At 43.6% G+C, this 19,086-nt stretch overlaps 1 protein-coding gene across 2 annotated transcripts in view; it reads left to right on the top strand.

The window, feature by feature from the left end:
- Nucleotides 1-1,114: 1,114 nt before the first annotated feature.
- Nucleotides 1,115-19,086, top strand: part of WWP2 (WW domain containing E3 ubiquitin protein ligase 2) — a 143,062-nt gene continuing 125,090 nt past the window's right edge. Inside the window, exon 1 of one of the 2 annotated variants that reach the window (XM_041770956.1) lies at nucleotides 1,115-1,262. The gene's annotated coding sequence lies outside the window, so the exon portion shown is untranslated. Of the gene's footprint in view, nucleotides 1,263-1,485; nucleotides 1,506-19,086 lie in introns of those variants that run through there. The other variant, XM_041770958.1, reaches the window with a different exon arrangement.

The raw sequence follows: 19,086 nt of genomic DNA, 5'->3' as shown, positions 1-19,086 counted from the left end.
ATTAGTATTAATTTTACTTAATGGAGAGGAGCGAATAAATTGAGTCTTCATTCAACTTGTCAAAGCTGAAGGTCTATACTATTAGTACAGAATGTTAATTTAAAATGTACTTTGTAATTAATAACTTTCTGCTTTGTAGATTAAGGGAACGGGGATTAGTTCGGTGTGGTGGGGCATTGTATGAACCCAACCAGGGGTTCTGAAGCTTTCCTACCTGAGCTTCATGTCACAAAAACGTCTGCTCCATAAAGGCTTTTGTGTTTCTAGAGCCTAGTATGGTTCCTGGTACCTAAGCATAGGGCTGCCTGATACAGCAAGTAAAAACACAGAATGTCCAAGTTTTTCGCTTAACAACAAATACTTTTTTTTTTTTTTTTTTTTTTTTAGATTTATTTGTTTATTTATGATAGACATAGAGAGGCAGAGACACAGGCAGAGGAACAAGCAGGCTCCATGCCAGGAGCCCGACGCGGGACTCGATCCTGGGGCTCCAGGATCAGCCCTGGGCCGAAGGCAGGCGCTAAACCGCTGAGCCACCCAGGGATCCCCCCAAATACTTTTTTAAAAAGACTTTATTTATTCATGAGAGACACAGAGAGGCAGAGACACAGGCAGAGGTAGAAGCAGGCTCCACGCAGGGAGCCCAATGTGGGACTCGATCCCGGGACTCCAGGATCAGCCCTGGGCCGAAGGCAGGCGCTAAACCGCTGAGCCACCCAGGGATCCCCCAAATACTTTTTTTTAAGCATAAGTGCGAATGTATAGTCCGTGTACAGAGACGTTCTCCCATGTGTAGTACTACCACGCAGTAGTTAGGGCACATCTACATATTGCATAGTCGATCATTTGAAATTCAAATTTAACTGCGTGTCTCTATTTACTGGGTAACCTCAAGGAGCTCAATGATATCTGTGGACTTGACTGGCCTCCCCTCACCTGTAAAATGGGGCTAATGATAGACCCGCCTCCGGGGTTGGTGGGAGGGACGGAAGCGCCCGGCACACGGTGAGCCTTCAGCCTGCTTCCTCGCTCCGGGGCCGCGTGGCGGGCGGGAGCCCCTTCCACTTCCAAACGCGGAAAGGATACGAGGCTCGGCTCCCCGCAGGGGCGCCCGAAGCCGGCCTAGGTGGCCCACACCTGCGGCGCCGGCCAGCCTCTTCCGGGTCAGGTGACCGCGCGCGGTCACGTGACCCGGCCCGAGTGCGGGCGGTGGAAGGCGGAAGTGGGAGCGGGGCTGGGCGCCGCTTCTGTGGCCGCGGCAGGTAGCGAGCGCCGGCGCGACGGGCGCCGGGGGCGCGGCGGGCTGGCGGGGCGGGGGTGCGGGGCGGGCGGGGGGCGGCGGGCGGCGCGCGGCGGGCCGGGGCGGCGCGGCCGGGGCGCCGGGGGGCGGCGGCTTCCTGTGGGAGGGGCCTGGCGCGGCGGTTCCGGCCTCCGAGGAGGGGTGTCCCGCTCCCGCCCGAGCGCGGTGGGCGTGCGGCGGCGGCCCGCGCGGGGGGGGCTCGTAGGTGGGCGCGGGGCCGGCGGCTGCGGCGGCGGGAGCCGGGCCGGGAGCGGGAGGCCGCCCGCGGGGCGGGGACGAGGAGGCGTGACCTTCGTGGAGGGACCGGGACCGCGACCGGGACCGCGACCCCGACCCGAGGAAGGGGCGACTGGGGGCGAGCTCGGGGGCGGCCTGGGATGCGCGTGGAGGGGGAGGCGAGGTTGGAAGGAGCTGCTGTGGGCCCCGCCGGAGCCCCCGCCGCCTCCCTCCTTGCACAGGGCCGTTAGCCGGGACTTCGACGTCGGTCCCGTTCAGTTGTTAAACTTCAGGAAGCACCACAGTCTCGGCCGGGTTGCTTCCGTCACGCCCACCCGGCTTGCTAGGGTTCTGGTGGGTAGGGTTGCGCTTCCCGGGAGCCTGGCCCTTCGCAGCATCTTTCTTTGAGATTTTCCCCGATCGCAGCAACTTGAGAAAAAAAAGAGTGTGGGCGCTTGCTCTGGCCGAAAAAGGGCTCTCAGCCCCAGCGGCAGACCACGGCCTCGCCAGCATCTCCTCGGCAGCAGGACTGCAGGAATCTTGGGCAGTGTCTGGACTGCTTTCTGCTTTCTGACTTTTCCTCTTTTTTTTTTTTTTAGTTTAAATTATTCAGTTTCCTCTACCATGTGACTGCTTATCATGACAAACTGGAGCTTAGGTAGGGTGACTGAGAGGTCTCTGTTGTGCTCCTTGACATTCGCGACCTGAATCTTGATCTTGATACTCAATACCTGTGTTAAAGATGCTTACCCTCTTGTTTTTTTTCTTTTCCTTCACGTTTACTAAAATTTGCAGAAGTGAAATGAATCTCATGGATGTGTGGTCTTAACTGGAGTAAATGTTCGAATGGGACATTCACAGGAGCCAGAGTCGTGTGGGATTACAAGTAGGGAAAAAAAATGACTTTGCTTGACATATTAAGAGTTAAAGTTTTTGGCGTATTTGACAAACGTGTAGAAATTAATTTCTGTTGTGCCCTTTGAGTTAGGCTGGGAAGGTATTATTCCCATTTCACAGTGAACAAACAGACCTAAGAGAGAGCGACTTGATTTCTTTTTTTTAAGATTTATTTTATTTATTTATTTATGATGGATGCCGGGACTCCAGGATCGTGCCCTGGGCCAAAGGCAGGCGCGAAACCGCTGAGCCACCCAGGGGGCCCTACCTTCCTGTTTTTTGTTATTGATCCATATGAAAACGATGGGGTTGGGTTGGCTTCTTAGTCTCTTTTGCTTCATGAGGACTTTCTCGGTTACAAAGAGCTTTCACCAACATCTCATTTAATTGTCACCATGATCCTGGGAAGGTCAGGGTTGATTCTATTCCCTGGATGAAGAAACTGAGGCTTTAGATTCCAGAGCTAGTGAATGACTGAGCTGGGATTCAGGCCCACGCCTTTTAGCCTGAGACTCGTTCTCTCCCATTTATAGATGCAATGAGTTTTATTTTCTAAAGATTTTATTTATTCATGAGAGACACAGAGAGAGAGAGGCAGAGACACAGGCAGAGGGAGAAGCAGGTCCCTCTGGGGAGCCTGATATGAGACTCGATCCCGGGTCTCCAGGATCCCGCCCTGGGCCAAAGGCAGACACTCAACCGCTCAGCCACCCAGGTGTCCCCAAAAGTTTTATTTTAAAGCATTTTTTGAAGTATAAAAAGTATGACATTTTAAAGAAAAAAATAGTATATCTATGACACCAAAAATTGTCAATGTGGAATGCAATTGAAGTGTAAAAAACCTGTGTACTATATGGTAGATGCCTCTTCCTGGGAGAACATTCTTTCATTCAATGACTATGTAAGTGCTAGTCCAAGCCAGGCACTGTTCTAGAGTTGTACTCTCCGCTGTAGTTGAGTACTGGAGATATGCTATCGACTACAAAATATACACCAGAGTTTGAAGAGTTAGTTTGAAAAAACAGTAAACTATGTCATCGATTTTTAAAAATGTTATAACAAGTATAATATTAATATATTACTGTATGCTATATATCATAACATTTTAAGTTTATTGAGTTAAATGCACTATAATTGAAGTTAATCTCACCTGTTTCTTTTTGGTTTTTAAAATGTGTTTCCTAGAAAATGAAAGATTATATTGGACAGTGCTAATTTTTTTTTTTTTTTAAGATTTTACTTATTTATTCATGAGAGACACACACAGAGAGGCAGAGACACAGGGAGAGGGAGCAGCAGGCTCCATTCAGGAAGCCCGGCAGGGGACTCAATCCTGGGACCCTGGGGCCATGCCCAGGGTCAACGGCAGGTGCTAAACTGCTGAGCCACTCAGGAATCCCCCTGGACAGTGCTATTCTAAACACTGGGAATATAGTACACAAGAAAAACAAAAATCTCTGCCTTTGTGGATCTTAAATTTAGTGGTAAAAAACAATAAAATAACCTAGTAAAGTGCATATTATAATAAAGGAGGGAAGTGGAATGTGGAGTGTTGGCTGGGCTTGCAATCTTGCATAGGGTCTTTAGAGAGAAGCCTTCCTGAGAAGGTGACTGGTGAGTGATGATCTGAAGCAGGTGAGGGCAAGAAGCTTGTGAGTGGAGATGTTGTGGTGAAGACAGAAGGGACAACAGGTTCACTACCCCTAAGATTAGGAGCACCCCTGGCAGGTTCGTGGGCCAGCTAGGAGGCTAGGGTGGCTGGAGGGGTGTGAGCAAGGGAGAGTAGTAGGATGAGGTCAAAGAGGTGTTGGGGGCAAGGGGAGAAATGGGCAGATCACGGAGGGCCTCGCAGCCCATTGTAAGGATGATGATTTTTAATCAGTGAGTTGGGGTCGTTGGAGGGTTTTGGGCAGTGGTGTAGAAACAACCCACCCTGTTTTTTCTTTTCTTTTCTTTTCTTTTTTTTTTTTTTTAAGACTAAAAAAAAAATTATTTGAGAGAGAGAACACAAGCAGGGGCAGTGGCAGGGAGAGAAGGAGAAGCAGGCTCCTCATTGAGCAGGGAGCCCGATGCTGGGCTCGATCCCAGGACCCTGAGATCATGATCTGAGCTGAAGGCAGATGCCTAACTGACTGAGCCACCCAAGCATACCTACCTCCCAACCTACCTTTTAACAGGCTCACTCTGGTTGCTCTGTGGACAGAGAGTATAGAGGTGCAAAGCTAGAAGCAAGGAATCAAGTTTAAAGACCTCTAAGAATGATGGGAAAGACACAGCCTGGAAGGATGGGTAATGAGTTCATCATGTTTAAATTTTGGTTTTATTGGATGTGTACTGAATGCATATCATTTGTCAGGTATTCTGTTCTTTTATAGTTTTAAAACAAACAACTTCACTGAAGTGAAATGATGTGCATGAGGTCATGTAGCTATGACACAGAAGAGCTGGTATTTAAATCTTGGTCTTCTGAGTTTAGATCTCATGCGTCCGTAAGATATATGGTAGTGGATATATGAACATAAACTCCTGCCAGAATCAAATCAGCGAGCTGCTTTTGAATGATTCGAGTCACTGTGGACTGTTACAGATTCTGGAATTTCTGAGAGAAAAGGAACAAAAGGGAAGATCTTGTTTCCTTTAAAACAAACTAACTGAATCTTTTTTTTTTTTTTTTTTGAACTAACTGAATCTTTAGAAAGTTGCAGGCCACTCTGCTCTTCCCAAGCTTGCGAACAAACACTCAGTGATTTAAGTCAAGTATTAATAACTACTTCCAGGAAAATACCAAATACTAAGGCTTGGCAGGCCTGACCTAGGGCAGGTCCCCTTCCTCTGTGTCACCCGTGCCTTCTGCTTCCTGTTTTGTTGTGAGATCTGCTTTCCATTCTCTTTTGTTATTAGCCTGCAACTTCGCTGCGCTTCCACAGATATGACCTCCCTGCCCCTCCCCGTCTCTTTTTATGTGCTTGGCCTTTGTATGGATGTCATTTGGCAAAACTGAGTTCTGTTTGATTGTTTTTCAATATGGGCCTTTGGAAAATGGAAGGTAACTCAATGCTGGCTAGAGAAAAGAGGCCAAGAGAGAAGAATGAGTGTTGGAAAGAACCGGGAAAGCATGAGAGTAATGAAGGAAAGGAGGAATATTTGAACAGACTCTTCTTTTCCACATTAAAAAAAAAAAAGATTTTATTTATTTATTCATGAGAGACACAGAGAGAGACAGAGGCAGAGACACAGGCAGAGGGAGAAGCAGGCTCCATGCAGGGAGCCTGACGTGGGACTCAATTCTGGGTCCCCAGGATCACGCCCTGGACTGAAGGCGGCGCTAAACCCCTGAGCCACGTGGGCTGCCCTTCTTTTCCACATTTTTAAAGATGTGAATCTAGAGTGGATTTATACTTATAAATAAGAAGCTCTCTTCAACTGGTTAATTAAAGTTAAAATCTTGGTCTTGGTGAGCAGTTTTTGCTCTTCCCCAGCTCATCAGCTACACAAGTCCTTTCATCTTGAGATCAGTGTTCAGTGGTTTCTTGACTCAAAGCTGCGTCAAGAATTTGAGGAATTGCAGAGCCTAGACTTTTAGTGTCAAGAAGAACTATTTTAGCTTGTAGTTAATACTTGAAGAGCACTTATTGTGTGCTGACTGCTCTACTTGATTGAACTCGTTGAATCCCTACAGTAATTATAATAAGGAGGGAAGTGGAATGTGGAGTGTTGGCTGGGCTTGCAATCTTGCATAGGGTCTTTAGAGAGAAGCCTTCCTGAGAAGGTGACTGGTGAGTGATGATCTGAAGCAGGTGAGGGCAAGAAGCTTGTGAGTGGAGATGTTGTGGTGAAGACAGAAGGGACAACAGGTTCACTACCCCTAAGATTAGGAGCACCCCTGGCAGGTTCGTGGGCCAGCTAGGAGGCTAGGGTGGCTGGAGGGGTGTGAGCAAGGGAGAGTAGTAGGATGAGGTCAAAGAGGTGTTGGGGGCAAGGGGAGAAATGGGCAGATCACGGAGGGCCTCGCAGCCCATTGTAAGGATGATGATTTTTAATCAGTGAGTTGGGGTCGTTGGAGGGTTTTGGGCAGTGGTGTAGAAACAACCCACCCTGTTTTTTCTTTTCTTTTCTTTTTTTTTTTTTTGAACTAACTGAATCTTTTTTTTTTTTGAACTAACTGAATCTTTTTTTTTTTTGAAAATGTTATGGAATTAGAAGGTGGTGGTGGTTGCGCTACTCTGTGAATATACTAAAACTCACTGAATTTATAGTATATGAATTGTATTTCAACAATAATAAAAATAAAGAGTCAACCAGTTCTGTTTTGAATGTACGTATTCTCTGTGTTCTGTGGAGATCAAATCGAGATTTTTGTACAGGTGACAGCAGCCATTATCCTTCGTGTTCTGGTGCCCGGGCACCACCCAGTATTCAGCTTCCTCTCGTGTTCCCAGGGGAATACATCGAAGTGTTCTCCCTGCTTTTTTGATCTCAGATATTTCAAGTATTTTTAAAAGATTTTATTTATTTGTTTATTCATGAGAGACACACAGAAAGAGGCAGAGACATAGGCAGAGGGAGAAGCAGGCTCCATGCAGGGAGCCCGACGTGGGACTCGACCCTGAGACTCCAGGATCACGCTCTGAGTTGAAGGCAGATGCTCAACTGCTGAGCCACCCAGCAGTCCCTATTTCAAGTATTTTAATCAAAAAGGACTGTGATAGATCTTTGTTGTCTTTCTGGATGTCTCTGGAAACGAACCAGTCGGCCGACCCTTGACTTGTTTAATTTTGCCAATGAGAAGAACTCAGGAATTACTGCCCTAGCTCACAGTTTCTTGTCTTTAACAGTCTGTGGATTATAGGCAAAAAAAGCTCGCTTTTTATTTACCTATCTACTTGTTACCTGTCTTTACTTTTTAAAGATTTTATTTTTAAGTAATCTTTACACCCAGTATGAGGCTTGTACTTCCAACCCTCAGATCAAGAGTCTCACGCTCCATTGACGGAGCCAGCCAGGCACCCCTTCCTATCTATCCATGTATTTATTTAAAGTTTCTTATTTAAAATAAAAGGTACAAGGGCGTTATTAGTTATTTTCAGGGTGGAGCTGATAAATGCCTGCAAGCTGGTAGCTCATTTTGTACACAGTCTAACCGAGCCGGGGGCCAGCTGCCTTTTGGTTGTGAGCCCTACAGGCCTGGGGTCTGCCCATGTCTCAGGAGGAAAAAGGAAGAAATTGGAGGGGAAGAGAGGCCTAGCGAAACAGAGAAGGGAAGGGAAGTGGGAAGGAGGAGGAAGATCCTGAAGCTCTCCCGAGAATATGAGATAGCCCTCCTTGCTTCATCCCTTCACTTTTTTTTTTTTTAATTTTTATTTATTTATGATAGTCACAGAGAAAGAGAGAGAGAGAGAGGCAGAGACACAGGCAGAGGGAGAAGCAGGCTCCCTGCACCGGGAGCCCAACGTGGGTGGGATTCGATCCCGGGTCTCCAGGATGGCGCCCTGGGCCAAAGGCAGGCGCTAAACCGCTGCACCACCCAGGGATCCCCATCCCTTCACTTTTCATTGAAATAGCTACCTTACTCTCAAATTCTCTAAAGCAAATCAGTTGTTGTGTCAGTCTGTAGTGGCATCAAAAATTTGTTTTGAAATACAGTATGAAAGATACTCTTTTTTTTTTTAAATAGTGAAATATAAAGCATAATGATACCTCTAGGATTCTCTTTTGTATCTGGAATCACAGTGAAGAAACAGTCTGAGCAAGGCCACACACCCTGTGACTGCAGAGTTTATATCTTTCCAGAAGTTACCATGGGCCTGGGATTTGGGCCTCCAAAGATGTATTGTGGGAAGAGGACTTCAAGTTTCAGCCTGATGGTCACTGAAATCTGCCTCCTCTAAAGCCTTTGTTTCTTTGCCTCTTTTAGTGGCTTGAGGCATCTGTTGGCTTGAATTGTAGGACTCCGTTCTCGGCTCATCTTCCAAGTGGCCTCCTGCTCCATATCTATGTCTTCTCCTCTCTGTTTCCTATGATGATGCGGCGTCCACTCTAACTTCAAGGTGATCTTATTTTCAGATGTTTAACTTAATTGCCCCTGCAAAGACCCTGTTTCCAAATAAGGTCATATTAACAAGTTCCAAGGGGTTAGTGCTTAGAGAAAATCTTTTCAGGTCCACAGTTCAACTCACTACTCTAATTGAATGTAGATGAGATATTGTTATTAAAATTAAATAAGGACGGCATCCTGTGACCTGATTTGAAGAGAAGCCTTTTCCTTTTCTGAATCTAAATTTTATTTGTGACCAAAGTAATACATGCACATAGTAACACATCCAAATAGTGTTATAAGACTTATAATGTGACAGCAGTTCCTAGCTTCACCTCTTTTTGTTCTTGATTGGCTTGCTCTGTGGAGTCAGTGACTTTCAACTCTTAGTTTTCTTCTTGTGTTGACTTGTGCATTTCTTTTACTTTTTTTCTTCCTTTTTTTATTTTTTATTTTTATTTTTTATTTATTTGTTTATTTATGATAGTCACACACAGAGAGAGAGAGAGAGGCAGAGACATAGGCAGAGGGAGAAGCAGGCTCCATGCACCAGGAGCCCGATGTGGGATTTGATCCCGGGTCTCCAGGATCGCGCCCTGGGCCAAAGGCAGGCGCCAAACCGCTGCGCCACCCAGGGATCCCTTTCTTCCTTTTTTTAAAGTGGGCTCCATGCCCAATACGAGGCTTGAACTCATGACCCTGAGATTAAAGGTGCATGCTTTACCTACCAACTGAGCCAGCCAGGGGCCCCAACTTACGCATTTCTGAATGACATTTTTATACTGCTCTTTCTTAGCCTGTCAGTTTTATCTACTGTCTTTTAACTATTGAAGGTGAGGATTTGCCCTCTTTCTGGCCAGTCTCCACAAACACACACTTCTACCTCCATCTTCTAATTATTCTCACATCACAAGTTTTGATTATGCTATTATAAAGGTAATTCACAGCTGAGCCACATAGTGTATTAGGATTACAGGTCTTGTCATACAACCTTTTTGTTACAAGTTCCATATTTCCTGATTTTTTCATTTGCATGATGTTCTGTGTTCCTGTCACTAATTCCGCACTGAACATTGTGATAGAGTTAAAAGTGCTACTTTCTTCAGTGCTGTCAGATGCATGTAATCTGTTTCTTCTCAAATTCTATTTCTTTTTCTTTCTTTCCTCTAGAGGTGACATTTCTTATAAACTCTCTAATCTGGACTGTTTAGTCCCTGGGCTCTTGTACTGTAATACCTTGGAATTTTTCGTTGTTAATCTTGGAATTCCTTTTGTCTCTCCCATGTGAATCTCCACCATCCTCCATCTTTCTCCTTTATTCCCCTGGAACTCATCTTCCTGAGAAAAGTAGCTTGGGGAGAAATTTTTTTTTGAGACTTTACAAATCTGAAAATCCCATGGTTTTCCAACCATACTTGATTGATGGTTTTCTTGATCGTAGAATTCTAGCCTGAAAAATCATTTTATCTCAAATTTGAAAGCATTGCTTTGTCTTCTTGCATTCGGTGGTACTGTTGAGAAGTCTGATGCCATTCTGATTCCTTTTGTTTGTAAATATGCCTGGAAGCTTGTATACCCTTTGTTCTCATGTCCTGAACTTTCATGGCATTGTGCGTTAGATTTTTTTTTTTTCCATCCATTGTTCTGGACAGTCAGTTGGGTCCTTTCTGTCTAAAACTGTTTATCCTTCAGCATAAGAAAAATATTCTGTAATTTTATTTTTATTTTTTTCCCTTCTCTTTCTGGACTTGCTAAAGATTTATTTATTTATTTTAGGGAGAGGGAGCATGAGTGAGAGGGACAGAGGCAGAGGAGAGAATCTGAAGCTTACTTGGAGTTGAGCCTGGATCTTGATGTGGGGTTAATTGTGGGACTAGATCTTACAGCCCTGAGTTCTTGATCTGAGCTGAAACCAAGAGTTGGACGCTCAACTGACTGAGCCACCCAGGCACTCCTGAACATTGGACATTTTTTTTTAAAGATTTTATTTATTTATTCATGAGAGACCCAGAGACAGAGAGGCAGAGACACAGGCAGAGGCAGAAGCAGGCTCCATGCAGGGAGCCCGATGCGGGACTTGATCCTGGGATCATAACCCAAGCCGAAGGCAGATGCTCAACCACTGAGCCACCTGGATTCCCCTATCAGCTTTATTTCTTCTATCAGAACTGTTCTAAGAGCAATTTGTTATCCTCTGAAGCAACCAACCAACCAACTTACTTTCTTGCCTGCCTGCCTTCTTTTAAAATTACATTCTGTTCTTCTTTCATGGGTGCAATATTTTATCTGTCTAAATTGTTTTGAGGTTTTCTTTGATCTCTGTTTTATTTAACTATAAGCTTTTTATAAATTTCAGATATACTTCATATATCTTAAAATTCACCATTTTGAGGTATTAAATTCTGTGATGTTAACCTTTTCACAAAGTTGTACAGCCATCACTCAGCACTGTCTAATTCTAGAATATTTTCCCCTCAAGAGAAATTTTGTGTCTGTTAACAGTCACTCCAATCCTGTCTCAGCCCTTGGCAACCACGGATCTACATTCTCTTTCCACATATTTGCCTATTCTAGATATTTCATGTAAATGAAATCATGTAATTTTGGGTCTTTTTGCCTGGCTTTTGTTTATTTCATTCACGTAGCATAATGTTTTCCAAGTTCATCCATATTGCAGTGTGAAACAGCACTTCATTCCTTTTTTTTTTTAAATTTTTATTTATTTACGATAGTCACACACACACAGAGAGAGAGGCAGAGACACAGGCAGAGGGAGAAGCAGGCTCAATGCACCGGGAGCCCGGTGTGGGATTCGATCTTGGGTCTCCAGGATCGTGCCCTGAGCCAAAGGCAGGTGCTAAACTGCTGTGCCACCCAGGGATCCCCACTTCATTCCTTTTTATGACCAGATAATATTCTATTGTATAAAAAAATATATATATATTCTATTGTATATTTTTTTATTATTGAGTTATAAAAGTTCTTTATATCATAGATACGAGTCTTATCAGATACATGATCTGCAAATATTTTCTCTCATTCTTTTGGTTGTCTTTCTTTTTTTTATTTTATTTTATTTTATTTTTTTATTTATTTATGATAGTCACAGAGAGAGAGAGAGAGAGAGGCAGAGACATAGGCAGAGGGAGAAGCAGGCTCCATGCACCGGGAGCCTGATGTGGGATTCGATCCCGGGTCTCCAGGATCGCGCCCTGGGCCAAAGGCAAGCGCCAAACCACTGCGCCACCCAGGGATCCCTGGTTGTCTTTCTTGATGGTATCTTCCAAAGCATAGAAAATTTTAATTTTTATGAAGTCAAATTTATCTTGTTTTTATTTATTGCTTGTATTTATTATATCTAAGAGACCATTTCTTGACTTAAAGCCATGAAGATGGGATGCCTGAGTGGCTTGGCAGTTGGGCATCTGCCTTTGGCTCAGTGCGTGATCCTGGGATCCAGGATCGAGTCCCACATCAGGCTCCCTGCGTGGATCCAGCTTCTCCCTCTGCCTGTGTCTCTGCCCCCCTCTCTCTCTCTTTGTGTCTCTCATGAATAAATAAATAAAATCTTAAAAAAAAAAGCCATGAAGATTTATATGTATGATTTTTCTGAATTTTGTAGTTTTTGCTCTTATATTTTGGATTTTGGTGCATTTTAAAATTCATTTTTGTATAAGATGTGAGGTAAAAGTCCAATTTCATTCATTTGCACATGGATATTCAGTTATCCCAGCCCCATTTGTTGAAAAGACTATTATTCTTTTTCCATTGTATTGTCTTGGCACCCTTGTCTAAAATCACTTGGATATAAGCCATATGGGTTTGTATCTGGTCTCTCAATTTGCTTTTTAAAAATTATTTTATTTATTTACTTATTTATTTGAGAGAGAGCATGCACAAGTGAGGAGGTGGGATGCGGGTATGTGGCGAGGGGCAGAGGGAGAGGGAGAAGCAGGCTCCTTGCTGAGCAGGAAGCCCAACTTGGAGGGTCCATCCCTGAGGGCATGACCTGAGCTGAAGTTTTGAAATTAAGTAATATGAATCCTCTGACTTTGTTCTTTTTCAAGCTGCTTTTGGCTATTCTGGGTCCCTTGCTTTTCTTTACGAATCCTAGAATGGGCTTTATCAAATCAGTTATAGTTTTCTCTTTGTATGTTTTAGTGTCTGGCTTTTCTGGGTGAGGGTTTCCTCAAATAGTTGTGTTCTCTTATGTACTAAGTGTCAACAGGCCGAGCCGTGTGGTAGGACTCCAATGAGGGAAGGTGAGTGGGGTTGGAGGCAGTGACTTCTCATCGTTCAGGATGTAGACTTCCACTTATCTCTCTGGATCAGTATCATGCCTTACCACCACCCTCAGCTATGCGTGAAATCCTCAGGTCTAGTTGATCTAGAGTCTAAAAATTAACTCTCCTGTTTGAGATTAGGGAGGGGATGACTGCCTAGCTGAATTGTTGGGGAGGGGAGTCTGCAAAGTCTGTTTTTTCTACAGGCTTTTACTAGTCTCTCCTGTTTCTTTCTTTTTTTTTTTAAGTCTCTCCTGTTTTTAGGCCCACTTATGCTCTCACTTTCAGAAGTACCTAGCGCCAGCACTTACTGACCCTTTCTGTGAATCGCCAGTGCTGTCAGCCTGCCTCTTGTCCACTCCTCCTCCCATCACAGCCAGTTAGGTTTCACTTTGAACTCACCTGCCACTTTCTAGAATGTTGCAGTCCTCTATATCTGTGGTTTCCTTTTCCATTCGTTTTCAGTGGGTTTTTTATTTTGGTATTTCTTTTCTGTCATTTTGATAGGATTTGAGAAGGGAGCAGAGATGAGTATATGTGTTCAGTCTGTCATGTTTTATTGAGTGCTCTTGGAAAGCTCTCTAAGGGAAAAGTTGGTATCAGAGAAGGTGGTGTAATACTTAGTCTCCTTGGAACCACTCCTGGCACAGAGCTCTTTCACTATATTCTCTTGCCAGAGTTGCTCCATTTTTTTCATCTGTGTATTATTCTGTGCACTTTTTCTTCATAATTTTAGTTTAGCCTTAAATATTCTGCTAAAGTCCTACTCTAAGTGCAGTCAACCAGTTCAGTAACACTAAACCAGCAGTTCTCATCCCAACTTTATATTAGGATCACCCGGGGAATTTTTATTTATTTTTATTATTATTATTTTTATTTTTTTATTTTTAAAGATTTTATTTATTTATTCATGAGAGAGACAGAGAGAGAGAGAGAGAGAGAGAGAGAGAGAGAGAGGCAGAGACACAGGCAGAGGGAGAAGCAGGCTCCACGCAGGGAGCCTGACGTGGGACTCGATCCAGGGTCTCCAGGATCATGCCCTGGGCTGCGGGTGGCGCTAAACTGCTCCGCCACCAGGGCTGCCCCTATTATTTTTAAAGATTTTATTTGGCAGAGAGAGAAACAAAGAAAAAGAACGAGTAGGGGGAGCGGCAGGCAGAGGGAGAGGGAGAAGCAGACTCCCTGCTGTACAAGGAGCCTGACGTGGGGCTCGATCCCAGGACTCTGGAATCATGACCTTAGTTGAAGGCAGATGCCTAACTGACTGAGGCAGGCGCCCCTCACCTGGGGAATTTTTAAATCACATAACTGTCTCTTACTCCAGACCAGTCAAATGGGAATCCCTGAGGTTGGGTTTGGCTGTCATTGTTGGCTGGTTTGTTTGTGCAGAAAGACGTGAGAACCACTGCTCCGATGCATTTCATATTTCATTAAGAATAATTTTACTTACATGGGTAAATCCCACTGAATCTCTTGTTGCCATTCTCTTCCTCCTTCACTGCTCTTGAGACAACTGGCCCCTGTGTTGTTTTTACACTCCCGAGACTTCCTACCATCTTGAGAGCTTTTGCTCTTGCTCTTTGATCTGCCTGGAATGTTCTTCCATGGATAGTCTCAGTTCTGTCTTTCACCATCTTCAGATCTTTGCCCAGAAGCCACCTTCTCCATGAGACTTTCCTCATCCACAACTTTTTCGACTTGTGACCACCATCTTAAATTCCTGTCCTCCTTCACTGCTTTGTTTTTATTGGAATCACTTGTCCCCTCTACAGTTCCCTCATTTGCTTTCTGGCATCCCTCTTGGCACACGTCCTTTCCCTATGTTATCAGCCTTTTAGTGTTTAAAGAAGCCCGTGGATGGAGCCTCATTTATTCCTTCTGCCATGTTCTTCTTTTCTTTTCTTTTTTAAAAATATTTTATTCATTTATTTATGAGAGAGAGAGAGAGAGAGAGAGGCAGAGACACAGGCAGAGAGAGAAGCAGGCTCCATGCAGGGAGCCCGAAGGGGGACTCGATCCTGGGTCTCCAGGATCACGCCCTGGGCTGAAGGTGGCGCTAAACCGCTGAGCCACCCGGGCTGCCCCATGTTCTTCTTTTCTGTGGGTAGTTGAGTTTCTGACTTGTATCATTTCCCTTCTGGAAGGACTACTTTTATTTTATTTGTTTATTTTTTGCATGTTTTTTATTGGAGTTCAATTTACCAACAATAGCATAACACCCAGTGCTCATCCCATCAAGTGCCCCCCTTAGTGCCCATCACCCAGTCACCCCATCCCCCCCCCCCCACCTCCCCTTCCACTGCCCCTTGTTTGCTTCCCAGAGTTAGGAGTCTCTCATGCTCTGTCACCCTCTCTGATATTTCTCACTCATTTTCTCTCCTTTCCCCTATAATCCCTTTCACTGTTTTTTATATTCCCCAAATGAATGAGACCATATAATGTTTGGAAGGACTACTTTTAAACGTTTCTCTCCGGGTATGTTTTTGTTTGAGGAAGTCTTTTGTTTACTCCTTCACTTTTGAAGGATAACTCCATTGGACACAAAATTTTAGGTCAGTGTGTTTTTCTTTCAATACTTTAAATATTTTACCCTGGTCTCTTCTTGCTTGTATGGTTTCTGGTAAAAAGCCTGCTATAATTATTATCGTTATTCTTGTACAGCTTAGCAAATTTTCCACCTCTTTGACTTCTTTCAAGATTTTCTCTTTGTTTTTGGCTTTCTCTAGATTGAATATGGTAATATTGCATACCTGGTTGTTTGTGTATTGGTTTTGTTCTTGTTTTGGGTATTTATCCTGCTTGGTGTTCTTTAAGGTTCCGGGATTTGGGGCTTGCTGCAGGTTGTTAATTTTGTTAAATTCTTGGCCATTATTACTTAGGACATTTCTTTTGCTCTGTTCTCTCTTCTGGTATTCCAGTTATGCATATTTTGCACATTTTAAATTTCCCCCACAGTCCTTGGACTTTTAAAAACATTCTTTTGTTTTGCATTTCCTTTTTTTTTTTTTTTTTTTAAGATTTTATTTATTCATGAGAGACATACACAGAGAGAGAGGCAGAGACACAGGCAGAGGAAGAAGCAGGCTCCATGCAGGGAGCCCAGGATCATGCTCTGAGCCAAGGCAAATGCTCAACCACTTGAGCCACCCAGGCATCCCTCATTTTGCGTTTTCATTGAGGAAGTTTCTATTGACATACTTTCAAGCTCTTTGATTCTAGGACCATGTTGTCTACTGATGAGCCCATCAAGGCATATTCTACCTTTCTCTTACACTATTTTGGATTTCTAGCATTTTCTTCTTTCTTTCTTAGAGTTTCCACATTTTTTTAAAGATTTATTTATTTATTCATGAGAGATACATAGAGAGAGGCAGAGACATAGGCAGAGGGAGAAGCAGGCTCCTCGCAGGGAGCCTGATGTGGGACTCGATCCCAGATCCCAGGATCATGGCCTGAGCTGAAGGCAGACACTCATCTGCTGAGCCACCCAGGCAGGTGTCCCTCAACTGAGGGCAGTTTTATTTTATTTTATTTTTATTTATTTATTTATTTATTTTTTTGATACTGAAGGCAGTTTTAAAGTAGCACGTCCTCCCTGAGCTTTAGCTGTTTTTAGCCTGTGGCCTAAACTCAAGAGAATTTGAGAGAATGAAACCAGAATCTCCCACATGGCCTGTTAAATGAGAGAAAGACCAAACTTCTTGATCAATATACTTCACGGCCCCAAACCAAATCAATCAGTCACATAAATTCTAAAGAAGACTCAGAAGGAAGAAAGGCGATGGGAAAGCAGGAGCAACAGAGGAGATAATATGTTTTCTTTCTCCATTGTCTTTCATGATTATGGTCCATTGTTGATTCACAATAACTGGTGTTATTTTATGGGGCTCTACCTGTCTTTCCAGGTCCAATTAGGAAAATACCACCTTGATATTACAAGGAAGGTATTTTGAACTGTAAACCTTTCCAACCATGTATTTAAAAAAAAAAAAAAGTAACCATTACCAGAGAAGTCAGATCCCATCCCAAAGTATGTTTAACCTATTAGCTTCTGTATCAGGATCCCATATGAGACATGGTCCCTAATGGGCATGAGGCTCAAGTCCCCTCTACCCATTACAAGAAGCTCATGAAAACTGAAGCCCAGAATTTACTCTGTACCTGTCTCAGCAACACTGTAGGCACTCAGGTAATTCTTTCCCTTGCTAAGAGCAATGGGAAAGGTTTGCATCCAAATCACTTCCAAAAAACGGAGTGAGCATAAACTTGGGGAAGGAAGGAGAAGGAAAGGGAACAATGTTTAAAATATCACCAGGGGCAGCCCGGGTGGCTCAGCGGTTTAGCACCGCCTTCAGCCCAGGGCCTGATCCTGGGGCCCCGGGATCGAGTCCCATGTCAGGCTCCCTGCATGGAGCCTGCTTCTCCCTCTGCCTGTGTCTCTGCTTCTCTCTCTCTCGGCCTGTGTCTCTGCTTCTTTCTCCCTCTGCCTGTGTCTCTCATGAATAAATAAGTAAAATCTTTGAAAAAAAATATCACCAAAGATAATAGGGGTGTCTGGGTGGCTCAGTCGGTTAAGTATCTTCGGCTTAGGTCATGATCCTAAGGTCCTGGGATTGAGCCCCACATCAAATTCCCTGTTCAGGGGGAGTCTGCTTCTCCCTCTCCCCCTTTCTGCTGTCTCTCTCTCTCATACTCTCAAATGAGTAAATAAAATATTAAAAAAATATATTACCAAAGGTTATAGATACACAAAGAATTTCATTATTGAAGGGAATAATGGATTTATTAGAAGGGAAAGGGGAAACCAAAACTAACTCTAATAGATTCACCCAAATTTCTGTAAAAAAAGAAAAAAGAGAAACACTAAAAACATATTGTCCTCTGAACCTATCCTCTATATAAATCCTGAAAAGCATTTTTTTTAAAGAAAATATAACACAGAAAGTATAAGAGTATGTCATAATAAAGGAAAGTATTATTTCATGAAAAGTCTGTTCAGATAAATGGACATTTATATATATAGGTATACTGGATCATGATATAAAAGACATTTTTTTTACTAAAGATTGCACTCAAAAAAGCGGGAGAACTCCTCTACAACATCCCAATTTAGGTAGGGCTTCAGATTAGAGAGACATTAACAAACACCACAAAACCCAATAAGTCAGTAATAGATTTGAGGACAAACTATTCAGAGAAATGTCATTAGTTTATCATCATTTTAGGTCTGAGAAATTTTCCCACACCAACATAAAATAATCTCATGGGCCTGGATAAAAGGTATTCATTAAGTCATTCAACAGATATTTACTGAGCAGCTATTATATACTGTGTACTATTTTTGGTGCTAGTGATATATATCAGTGAGTAAATCAGGAAAGAAAAAGACAAAACAAAACTCCTGACTAACAAGGTTGTCCTGGTGAAGAGCCAAGAAAGATTCCCTCCTGGTTCTGGCATGGAAACAGAAAAAGTAACCACTATAAAATATGCTGAATGTTTTCCACAACAAGGGCCTACTCTCTAGGGAAAAAGGCTTCAGCCAGTGCTTTATCCTAACTAGAGGGAGAAAATTTCCCTGAATGGGGCCCTTCTAGTCTTCCTGTCTCACCTAAGGGGGAAAAAACAGTTAATAAACACTTGTGAAGGTCATAACACATGGACACAGACCCATTAAGAGACTAAGATTTTTTGGTGAGATTTTATTTATTTATTTGAGGGAGAGAGAATGCACAAGAGAGCCCAAGCAGTGGAGAGGGAGAAGCAGCCTGCCCATTGAGTGGGGCTTGATCCCAGGACCCCAGGATCATGACCTGAGCCACTCAGACACCCCCAGGGTTTTGGCGTTTCGAGATTTATTTATTCATCATAGAGGGAGGTACAGAGAGAGGAGAGATGCTGAGCATGGAGCCTGACACAGACAGAGCTCAATCTCACGACCATGAAATCACGACCTGAGCCAAAATCAAGAGCCAAAACTTAACTAGAAGTGCCACCCAGGCACCCCTAAAAGATTGAGATTTAATGATAAGACTACAAAATGCTCTCCTTCCCCTATACTTTCCCACCATATCATGGGTCCAGTATAACACTGGATTATAGCTGGAAGAGCTGAAAGGTGCATACTTTATTTAAGAAGGGGTTCTTAGAGAAGACCAGAGATAACAGGGAGACCAAAACAAGGACTCTAGACAAATTTGAAGTGTCTGGTACTTACAGCAATTGTTTTGTTTGGTCTTGTTTTAAGTAGGCTCTATACCCAGTATGGAGCCTACTTCAGCATGGGGCTTGAACTCACCACCCTGAGACGAAATTAAGAGTCAGATGCTTAACCGACTGAGCTACGCAAGTGCCCC

This window comes from Vulpes lagopus, chromosome 10, assembly GCF_018345385.1.
Source record: "Vulpes lagopus strain Blue_001 chromosome 10, ASM1834538v1, whole genome shotgun sequence".
NCBI classification, from domain to species: domain Eukaryota; kingdom Metazoa; phylum Chordata; class Mammalia; order Carnivora; family Canidae; genus Vulpes; species Vulpes lagopus.
The sequence above is the reverse complement of the archived record's forward strand: the minus strand, read 5'-3'. Positions and strand labels throughout refer to the sequence as shown.